The following is an 11,053-nucleotide window of genomic DNA, read 5'->3' on the forward strand; positions in this document are numbered from 1 at the left end:
GAATGGTTGGAAAACAATCATACAAAAAAATGCAGGAGTAGCTATATTAATATCAGACAAAATAGACTTTAAATGTGAAAAAATTGTGAGAGACAAAGAAGGATACTACATTTTAGTGAAAGGGACAATCTGTCAAGAAGATTGAACAATCATAAATATTTATGCTCCTAACAAGGGCGCCTCTAAATACATGAGGAAAATGCTGAAAAAACTAAGTGAAAGAATAGATGCATCTACAATTATAGTGGGGGATTTTACTACTCCACTATCAACTCTGGACAGAGCATCTCAAAAGAGAATCACTAAAGAAACAAAACATTTGAACAGTATATTAGAGGAGCTGGTTATAATAGACATATATAGATCATTACACCCAAACACAGCAGGATATACATTTTTCTCAAGCACACATGGATCATTCTCCAAGATAGACCATATGCTAGGCCACAAAGAAAGGCTGAATGAATTCAAAAAGACTGAAATCATACAAAATAATATCTCTGACCACAGTGGAGTGAAGCTGGAAATTTGCAAGGGTCAGAGGCCCAGATTTCACACCATGATTTAGAAATTAAACAGCACACTCTTAGAAAAAGAGTGGGTCAAAGAGGAAATCTCATAAGAAATCAATGATGACCTTGAAATAAATGATAATGATAACACAACATACCAGAATTTATGGGATAAGCAAAAGCAGTACTGAGAGGGAAATTTATAGCCATAAATTCATATATCAAAAAGAAGAAAGAGCAAAAATTGAAGAACTAACTGCACATTTGGAGGAATTAGAAAAAAAAACAACAAAGTAATCCAACAAGAAGAATAAGGAAGGAAATAACAAAGATAAGAGCAGAACTAAATGAAATAGAAAATAAGAAAGCACTTGAAAAGATAAACAAGACCAAGAGCTGGTTTTTTGAGAAGATCAACAAAACTGACAAACATTTAGCGAGACTAACAAAGAAAAAAAGAGGGAAGATGCAAATACACAAAATAAGAAATGAGAAAGGAGATATCACCACTGACCCCACAAAAATAAAGACTATCATAAGAGGATACTTTGAAAAACTATATTCCAAAAAAATGACAATTCAGAGGAAATGGACAAATTCCTAGAAACACATAAGCAGCCTATATTGACAAAAGAAGAAATTGATGATCTCAGCAAACTAATCACAATAAAGAGATAGAATCTGTCATTAAAAACCTCCCAACTAAGAAGAACCCAGGGCCAGACGGCTTCACAGGTGAATTCTACAAAACATTCCGGAAAGAACTAACACCAATCCTGCTGAAACTATTCCAAAAAATCGAAACAGAAGGAACATTGCCTAACTCCTTCTATGATGCCAACATTACCCTAGTACCAAAGCCAAACAAAGATACCACAACAAAGGCAAATTACAGACCAATTTCTCTAATATACCTAGACACAAAAATCCTCAACAAAATACTTGCTAATCATATTCAACAACACATTAAACAAATTATACACCATGACCAAGTGGGATTTATTCCAGGTATGCAAGGATGGTTCAACATAAGAAAATCAATCAATGTAATACACCATATAAACAGATTGAAGGAAAAAAATCACATAATTATATCTATAGATGCAGAAAAAGCATTTGACAAAATACAGCACCCTTTCTTGATAAAAACACTCCAAAAGTTCGGAATACAAGGAAAATTTTTCAACATGGTAAAAAGTATATACGAAAAACCTACAGCCAACATTGTTTACAATGGAGAAATTCTAAAATCCTTCCCTCTAAAGTTAGGAACAAGACAAGGATACCCATTGTATCCCCTTCTATTTAACGTTGTCTTAGAAGTACTTGCTCGAGTACTGAGGCAAGAACAAGATATAACAGGCATTCAAATTGGAAAGGAAGATGTCAAAATTTCATTATTTACAGATGACGTGATCCTGTACATAGAAAACCCTGAGAGATCTACAACAAAGCTTCTAGAAATCATAAATGAATTTAGTAAAGTCACAGGTTATAAGATCAATGCACAAAAATCAGTAGCATTTCTGTACACCAATAATGAGCAAGATCAGGAGGAAATCAAGAAACAAATACCATTCACAATAGTAAAAAAAAATCAAATATTTAGGAGTAAATTTTACTAAAGATGTAAAAAACTTATACACTGAGAACTATACAAGACTGTTCAAGGAAATCAAAGAAGACCTAAATAAATGGAAGAATATTCCTTGTTCATGGATAGGAAGACTAAATATTATTAAGATGTCTATCCTACCAAAACTGATCTACACATTCAATGCAATCCCAATAAAAATCAACACAGCCTTCCTTAAGGTACTAGAAAAACTATGAAATTTATTTGAAAAAGGAAAGAGGCCCTGAATAGCCAAAGACATATTGAAAAAGAAAAACGAAATTGGAGGAATCACACTTCCTGACTTCAAAACATACTACAAAGCTACAGTAGTGAAAACAGCATGGTATTGGCATAAGTAGAGACATACAGACCAATGGAATTGAATTGAAAGTTCTGATATAGAACCTCACATATATAGCCACATAATATTCGATAAAGCCACCAAACCCTCTCAACTGGGAGAGAATGGTCTATTCAACAAATGGTGCCTGAAGAACTGGATAGCCATATGTAGAAGAATAAAAGAGGATTACCATCTCACATCTTTTTTTTTTTTTCATTATTCATTCATTACTTTTTTTTATTGACTTTGTAATAATATTACATTAAAAATATATATGTGAGGTCCCATTCATCCCCACCCCCCACCCCCCCTCTCCCCCCCCAACAACACTCGTTCCCATCATCATGACACATCCATTGGATTTGGTAAGTACATCTTTGGGCACCTCTGCACCTCATAGACAATGGTCCACATCATGGCCCCTACTCTCCTCCATTCCATCCAGTGGGCCCTATGAGGATTTACAATGTCCGGTGATTACCTCTGAGGCACCATCCAGGGAAGCTTCATGTCCCAAAGACGCCTCCACCTCTCATCTCTTCCTGCCTTTCCCCATACCCATCGTCCACCATGTCCACTTTTCCCAATCCAATGCCACCTCTTCTATGTGGACATTGGTTTGGTTGTGTCCATTGCAACTCTATGTCAAGAGGAGGCTCAGATTCCACATGGATGCTGGATGAAATCCTCCCATTTTCAGTTGTAATCACTCTAGGCTCCATGGTGTGGTGATTGTCCTTCTTCAACTCCATCTTAGCTGAGTGTGGTAAGTCCAATAAATCAGATTGTAGGTGCTGGAGTCTGTTGAGGCTCAGGACCTGGCTATCACATTGTCGGTCCAGAGATTCAAATCCCCTAAATATATCTTAAACCCCAACGTTAACTGCACCTCCAGCACATTAGCATGAAAGACTTATGAAGGGAGATCCCATCTGAGTCCAGATTCATCACACATAAACACCATTTCCAAAGAGGGGCCATCTGCCCTGATAGTTAACCCCATCGGCCATGACCATAACTCTCATGGGTCTCTTTAGCCTTCAAAGGAACCAATATCTGGGGGTTGTATCTGCTTTATCTGTCTCTCTGACTCTGCTCAGTTGTGCATGAGGGCAATCCTTCTGCCAGCCTCCAGACTCTTTTTTAGAAACTCGTAGCCATATAAACTCATTTCTCCTTTCCATTTCCCCCTTACTTTAGGTCAAACAGCATTTTAAAGTCATGTTATTTTATGTAGACATGGATATTCTGCTGATCCACATTGAACCTTCCGTATAAGGTCCTTTTCCAGTTGCATCATCAGTTGGTATTTGATAGTGGTCCCTCCTTGCCAGGGAGGTTCATCCCCGGGTGTCATGTCCCACGCTGGAGGGAAGGCATTGCATTTACATGCTGAGTTTGGCTTCGACCATCTCACATCTTATACAAAGATCAACTCAAGATGGATCAAAGGCCTAAATATAAGAGCCAAGACCATAAAGACCTTGGAAAACAGTGTAGGGAAACATCTACAGAACCTTGTAATAGGAAATGGCTTCATGAATATCACACCGAAAGCATGAGCAGCAAAAGAACTAATAGATAAATGGGACTTCTTCAAAATTAAATCCTTCTGCACCTCAAAGGAGTTTGTCAAGAAAGTAAAAAGGGAACCCACACAATGGGAGAAAATATTTGGCAACCATATATCTGATAAGAGACTTATAACTTGCATATATAAAGAACTCATATATCTTGAAAATAAAAAGATAAACAACCCATTTAAAAAATGGGAAAAAGATTTAAACAGACACTTCTCCAAAGAAGAAATACAAATGGCTAAAAAACACATGAAAAAATGCTCCAAATCTCTAGCTATCAGGGAAATGCAAATCAAAACTATAATGATATACCATCTTACTCGCATAAGATTGGCAACTATGAATAAAAGGAAGAATACAAATGCTGGAGAGGATGTGAAGAAATGGGAACAGTCATCCACTGCTGGTGGGAATGCAGAAGGATACAACCATTCTGGAGGACAGTTTGACGGTTTCTCAAAAAACTAACCATAGATTTGCAATATGACCCAGCAATAACACCGCTTGGTATATACCCAGCAGAACTGAAAACAAGGACACAAACTGATATATGCACACCAATGTTCATAGCAGCATTGTTCACTATCGCCAAAAGTTGGAATCAACCCAAATGCCCATCAACAGATGAGTGGATCAATAAAATGTGATATATACATACAATGGAATACTACTCAGCTTTAAGAACAAATACACTACAAAAAAAACGTGATAACATGGATGAATCTTGAGAACCTTATGCTGAGTGAAGCAACCCAGGCATTGAAGGACAAATACTACATGACCTCAATGATATGAAATAAGCAAGCTGCCACAGAGAGCTAGAGACTGGAAAATAGGCTTATAGGATATTGGGGGGTGGAGGAAGGATGTGAGCCGATGTCTGCAGGGGTGGAATCTATGATAAGCTGGCAGTAAGTATGAGCACAAAGAAGAGATAAAATGGGGGCAAGGGGTTGCCTTTGGGTGGGGCTTTGTGGGCTTGAGGGGGACTGGGGATGGTTGGATGGGTAATAGTGCCCAAAAAATTGGGGGGAAGAAGGGGCAACATACGAACATAGGAGTGTGTCAGGTGTTGGTTGCGAATAAAATGCTGAGAAAATCGTATCAAAATATAATTAGGGGGGTTACCTGTTTAGGATGCTCAGAGGGGATAGTCTGATGCAGGACGGTCCCCTGGAGAATGGCTGAAGGCCCATTTTGTCATGGTGGGTTGTACCAATGGGTAGAGACCCAAGAAGTGAGAGTTGGGGTGGACCCACATCCTGGGGAGGACTAATGCCATCAAAAAAGAGGGAACTGTATCTCTCGAGAGAAAGGATGGCTCCCAGGGCATTAGGGCAGTTGAGCAAGTCAGGCCCTCAGCACTGTTGCAAGTATTTCTGGGCATGGCTCCTCGGGAAATGGAGATTGGCTGTTGCTATGGGCCCCAAGGGGAGGGGAAAATGGATGTTGAATAGCTGGAACCAAGGTAAATGTGGGGGTAAGAGAGGAGTTTCGTGAGAGTACACAAGGATGGATATAAAACATGTAATATTACACCAAAAACATATAGGGGACGACAGACTAATAATGTAAACCATAATGTAAAACATAGGATAAATAAAATTTAGAAAACTGTATATCCTAAAGTATGGATTATAATGTAAGCACAGATGTCACCTTGTTTGAAAGCTATTGTCTCAGAGTCTGTACATCAGTTTAAGTAAATATGATGTGAATAAGTTATAAGATTATCGCTGTAGAAGGGAAAAGGTTTTATGGTGGAGGTGTGGGAGTACTGTATATTGTATATATGAATTACTATGATCTAAGGCTCTTGTGAAGAGAAGCTCAATAATTAGGAAAAAAGAAAAGAAAAAGAAGGATGTAGAATTTTTCCAAATCAATACGTATTTTTTATCTAACCTTTAAACCCATTGCTATATTCCATTTTACTAGTAAGGGATCCTGACATTATATTGGGCTTCACTTTTCAGGACGTTTTGGATCACAGAGTGGTCCAACAATGGCAGTGGAGGAATCCTGGTATAGGATGTTATTGACAGGTGATATGTGGTTGACAGGGAATTATATAGGGCATATGTCCAGCGTGCATGGTAATGTTTGGACATACTCATAGTGGCAACAATTAAAAACAACAGCTGGGGGGCTACTGGGTTCCTGGCCAGGGGTGCTCTGCTGTGGTCCCTAGGGGAGTGGCAGTCCCCCAGGTGCAATGGTAAGGACCAGGAAGGAATGAGGGTCCAACAGTGAGCCCCTGATACTAATGTCTATGCTTGTGAGCCTATATGCCTGAAATAAGAACAAGGCCTAGAGCAGCACTGTGCCTAGGAATTTCCTCTTGACAGCCTTGATGTTACTCAAATGTGGCCAGTCTTGAAACCAAATTCAGCATGTAAATGCAACGCATTACCCCCGGCGTGGGACATGACACCCAGGGATGAGCCTCCATGGCACCGAGGGATCATTACCAAGTACCAGCTGATGATGCAACTAGAAAATGACCTTGCATTAAAGGTTCAACACGGACCAGCAGAATATCCCTGTCTACATATAATAACAGGAGTTTAAAATGCTGTTTGACCTAATGTAAGGGGGAAATGGAAAGGAGAAATGAGTTTATATGGCTACGAGTCTCTAAAAAAGAGTCTGGAGGTTGTCAGAAGGATTGCACTTATGCACACCTGAGCAGAGTCTCAGAGACAGATAAAGTAGATACAACCCCAGGTATTGGTTCTTTTGAGGGCTAAAGAGACCCACAAGTTCTATGGTCATGGCACTTGGGGTTCACTGCCATGTCTGTTGTCCCTTCTTTGGAGCTGGTGTTTCTGCATGTTGGAGCTGGTCACAGATGGGATCTCTTTACACAAGACTTTCATGCTATTTTTCTGGAATTGTAGTTGATGCTGGGGTTTAAGATATATCTAGGAGATTTGAATCTCTGGACTGACAATATGATAGCCAGGCCCTGAGCCTCAACAGACTTCAGCTCCTACACTCTGATTTATTGGACTTACCCCACTCAGCTAACACAGAGTTGAAGAATGTCAACCACCACACCATGGAACCTAGAGTGCCTACAACTGAAAGCAGGAGGATTGCATCCAGTATCCATGTGAAATCTAAGCCCCCACTTGACATAGATGTTCAATGGACACAACCAATCCAATGTCCACAGAGAAAATGTTGCATTGGTATGGGAAGGGTGGCCATGGTGGTTGCTGGGTGCGGGGAATGGGAGGAAGAGATGAAATGGGGAGGTGTTTTCGGGACGTGGAGTTGTCCTGGGTGGTGCTTCATGGTCAATTACGGGACATTGTAGATCCCTCCAGGGCCCACTGGATGGAACGTGGGAGAGTGTGGACTATGATGTGGACCATTGACTATGGGGTGCAGCGATGCCCAGAGATGTATTTACCAGGTGCAATGGATGTGTCATGATGATGGGAGCGAGTGTTGCTGTGGGGGGAGTGGGGGTTGGGGGCGTGGGCTTGAATGGGACTTCATATTTTTTGAATGTAATATTTTTTTTTAAAAATGAATAAAAAATTAAAAAAATAAAAATAAAAAAATAAAAAATAAAAAAAAGTAAAAAGTAAAAAAAAAAAAAAGAAAAGAAAATGTGACATTGTTGGGGAGAAAGTGGCCATGGTGGCTGCTGGGGGTAGGGAGTGGGAGGAAGAGATGAGATGTTGGGGCATTTCGGGACTTGGGGTTGTCCTGGGTGATGCTGCAGGGACAGTTACCAAACATTGTATGTCCTCCCGTGGACCACTGGGTGGACTGTGGGAGAGTGTGGGCTATGATGTGGACCATTGACCATGAGGTGCAGCGGTGCTGAGAGATGTATTCACCAAATGCAATGAATGTCTCATGATGATGGAGGAGGTTGTTGTTATGGGGGCAGGAGTGGGATTATGGGGATGGGGATTTATGGGGACCTCATATTTTTGGAATGTAACAGTAAAAAATAAATAAAGACAAAAAAATAAAGAGTCACTGAGGATGGTTCCCTTCCTGATGTTGGCAAGGAATGGGTGGTAGGGAAACTCACTGAGACACACAACTATAGGTTCCAAAGAGAAGTGCAGGATGGAAGCCATTAAAATTGTGTTTCAGCTCCATGCAGGGCAGATAAATTGACAAAAGACAATCCCATATAAATATCAGACATTGAATATTCTGGGAATATAAGCCTTTTATTAAGGAAAAACTGATTCAGTGGAGAAAATAAAAAAGTCTTGCATAGCAGTGGAGTTTGGATTAAGGACACTTGCTTTCCCTGTTATCAATAATGATAGATGAATATAACAGCATTGTGATCTTTGAATTATTAATAAAAAAGTTGACATTCTGCATGATAATACAATGATGGATGCCAAACATTATACATTTTGTCAAAACCTGTAAAATTGTGGGATGCAAAGTGTAAACTATAATGGAAATTATAGTCCATGATTAGTAGCATGCTTCAAAATGTGTTCATTTATTTTAACGAATGTACGAATCTAATGACAGATGTTAATGGGAGAAATTGTGGGAGGGAATGGGGTGTGGTAGATGGAAGTCTGATATATTTTGATGTAACATTTATGTAACCTAAATGTCCTTTAAAAATAAAAAATATATAATTATTTTTAAAATGCTTTAATTTCTCATTGTACATTAACCATTCAAAGATGAGAGTTTAGGGAATTGTCAAGGAAGAACAAAAGCAGATTTGTGAGGCAAGATATTTCTGGACAATAACAGGAAACACCAGATTCTAAGAGCAAACCTAGACCACCTGCTTCTGCTCCTGAGTTGGGCGCTAAGGGACCCCTGGTCCTTAGTTCACCATAAAGCCCAGCCCCTCCTTCTGTCCTACAGGAGAGGTTTGTGTCTGAGCTCACACTGACTTCAACTCACTTCACTCTCACAATGAGGTCTTGTCCTCAGATTTCAGATTGGTCATTGTCACAGAAGAACAATATAATATGACTGAGTCTTGGGAATTAGGCCACAGGAAACATGTTCTTCATCGACAGTGAATATAAAGAAAGAGGGAACGGTGAAAAGTAAGATTCAGGGAAAATAAAGTGGACTAGAGAAATAGACAATGAGATGAATTTTGAGAATGATATGAACACTTTGCTGTGAGTATTAGTACAAGTTGAAATGCAGTACAATCTAGTCCCTGGTACTGCTCAGAGATTTAGCTAATGAGGAATATAACTGCAGATTCTGCTTTCAGTCTCATTGTGACAGACTCACCAGGTTACCATGACAAACTAAGAATTCTGAACCAGGCAAACATTGGCAGTCATTGCTGCCTTCAAAAGGGAGAGTTCACTGTTTTGAATGTGATTGTGCTTCCTCCTGTTGCATCAAAACTATTCTAATGTACTAGATCAATGATAGACTCAGGGACATCAAATTAGACATGATCACTGTGGGAGCAGTTAGCTGGAGAGGAAGCCCCAGACGCTGTCAGGAGACCAGTCCTTAACCACCACCCAGCACCTGCTCCTGCAGCTGTTCCTTGTGCTCAGTGACTCCTGAGCATCCCTCAGGGCCTCCCCACAGAAGAGGTTTTTGTCTGGGTCAGCCTTGCCTTCCCCTCACTGTGTCTCTCGCACAGTAATAAAGGGCCGTGTCCTCCATTTTAAGGCCGTTCATTTGCAGATACAGTTGGTTCTTGTTGTTGTCCCTGGAGGTGGTGAATCGGCCCTTCACAGAGTCTGCGTAGTATGTGCTACCACCAGTACTACTAATGTATGAGACCCACTCCAGCCCCTTCCCTGGAGCCTGGCGAACCCAGTGCATGTAAGAGCTACCAAAGTTGAATCCTGAGGCTGAACATGAGAGGCGCAGAGACCCTCCTGGCTGTCGCAAGTCACCCCCAGACTCCACCAGCTGAACTTCACACAAGACACCTGCAAACAAACATTGGAAGTTGGGTCATACACATTCACACACATACACACACACACACAAATACAAATGCATACCCACATGTTTACGGTGCACAAAACAAGTTTCTAGTTAATATTACCTTGAAACATTGACAAAAGTAAAGTGCAGAAGAGAACACACTTCATGGTGTCTCCACTTCTCAGTCCCGGCCACAGAATAGGGAGAGTTCAGCCACAAGGGAGGGGACTCCTCTCTCAGAGCTGCAGGGTGTTGGCCTGAGCTGGCTTTCAGGACCAGAGGGAGACACCCCATTTGCATGCCCTTTCCACACAGAGTACTTGAGCTCCCTCCCTGTATCTGAGGCTCTTTCATGACCCTGTAATATTTTCATCCAGAGCTTTCAGTGACAGTCAGTGAGAATTTCTGAGGTTGAGAGCATGGAATGACATTCCATTCCTAGAAACAGTGCAGTGCTTTCTCTCTCCACTTCACCCTGAAGAACTGTACTTGTTGTCCACACTTCTCTCCTAGTGATACACATATGGCTCATATAATGGCTCACCTATTCACTTCCTCCTGTATTGCTGGTTTCAGGAAGCTGGAGATTGGGACTCCAAACAACTGTGTGTCAGGGCCAATGAAAGCTGCCCTATGAATGGAATCCCAACCTGTTTCCCTTCCTTCCACAGAGAAATTAACCAGGACCTAAACTGGATGACCAGTTAGGTCTGAAACTTTGAGCACCCACTGCATTTCCAGAGCAGGCCCTCTTTTTGAGGATCAGCTATTAATGTCTTATCAGGGAGGGGCTGCCTGAAAGTCATGGAAACTTAAGGAAACAATCATATTCCTCCCAACCATGCTGCACATCACACAGACCAGAGATCCTTCTCTCCCTTCACTCCTCCTCCCTGCTCTCCTACAGTTTGTTGTTCAGTTTCTTAGTCTACCTGTTGATTTATATGCTAGCCAGTAAAACCTCATGCTCTGCTCTAAAATGGACACCTGCTACATCTGTGAGAACTTCCTGGGGCAGAACAGAGATCTCTGCTGAGTGTGCTGATGAAGGTCTGATGGAGACAAGAAGTTCTTTTTGGTGAAGATG

General features: G+C 40.8%; 1 long non-coding RNA gene across 1 annotated transcript; it reads right to left on the bottom strand.

Annotated features, from left to right (window-relative positions):
- Positions 1–9,661: 9,661 nt before the first annotated feature.
- Positions 9,662–10,210, bottom strand: LOC139436992 (uncharacterized). The gene is made up of 2 exons (XR_011646547.1): positions 10,088–10,210; positions 9,662–9,968 (listed from the first exon to the last, which is right to left on the bottom strand). It is a non-coding gene; the product is annotated as an uncharacterized lncRNA (long non-coding RNA).
- Between the last annotated feature and the right edge of the window lie 843 nt (positions 10,211–11,053).

Source organism: Dasypus novemcinctus, chromosome 19, assembly GCF_030445035.2.
Source record: "Dasypus novemcinctus isolate mDasNov1 chromosome 19, mDasNov1.1.hap2, whole genome shotgun sequence".
In the NCBI taxonomy this organism is placed as follows: Eukaryota; Metazoa; Chordata; class Mammalia; order Cingulata; family Dasypodidae; genus Dasypus; species Dasypus novemcinctus.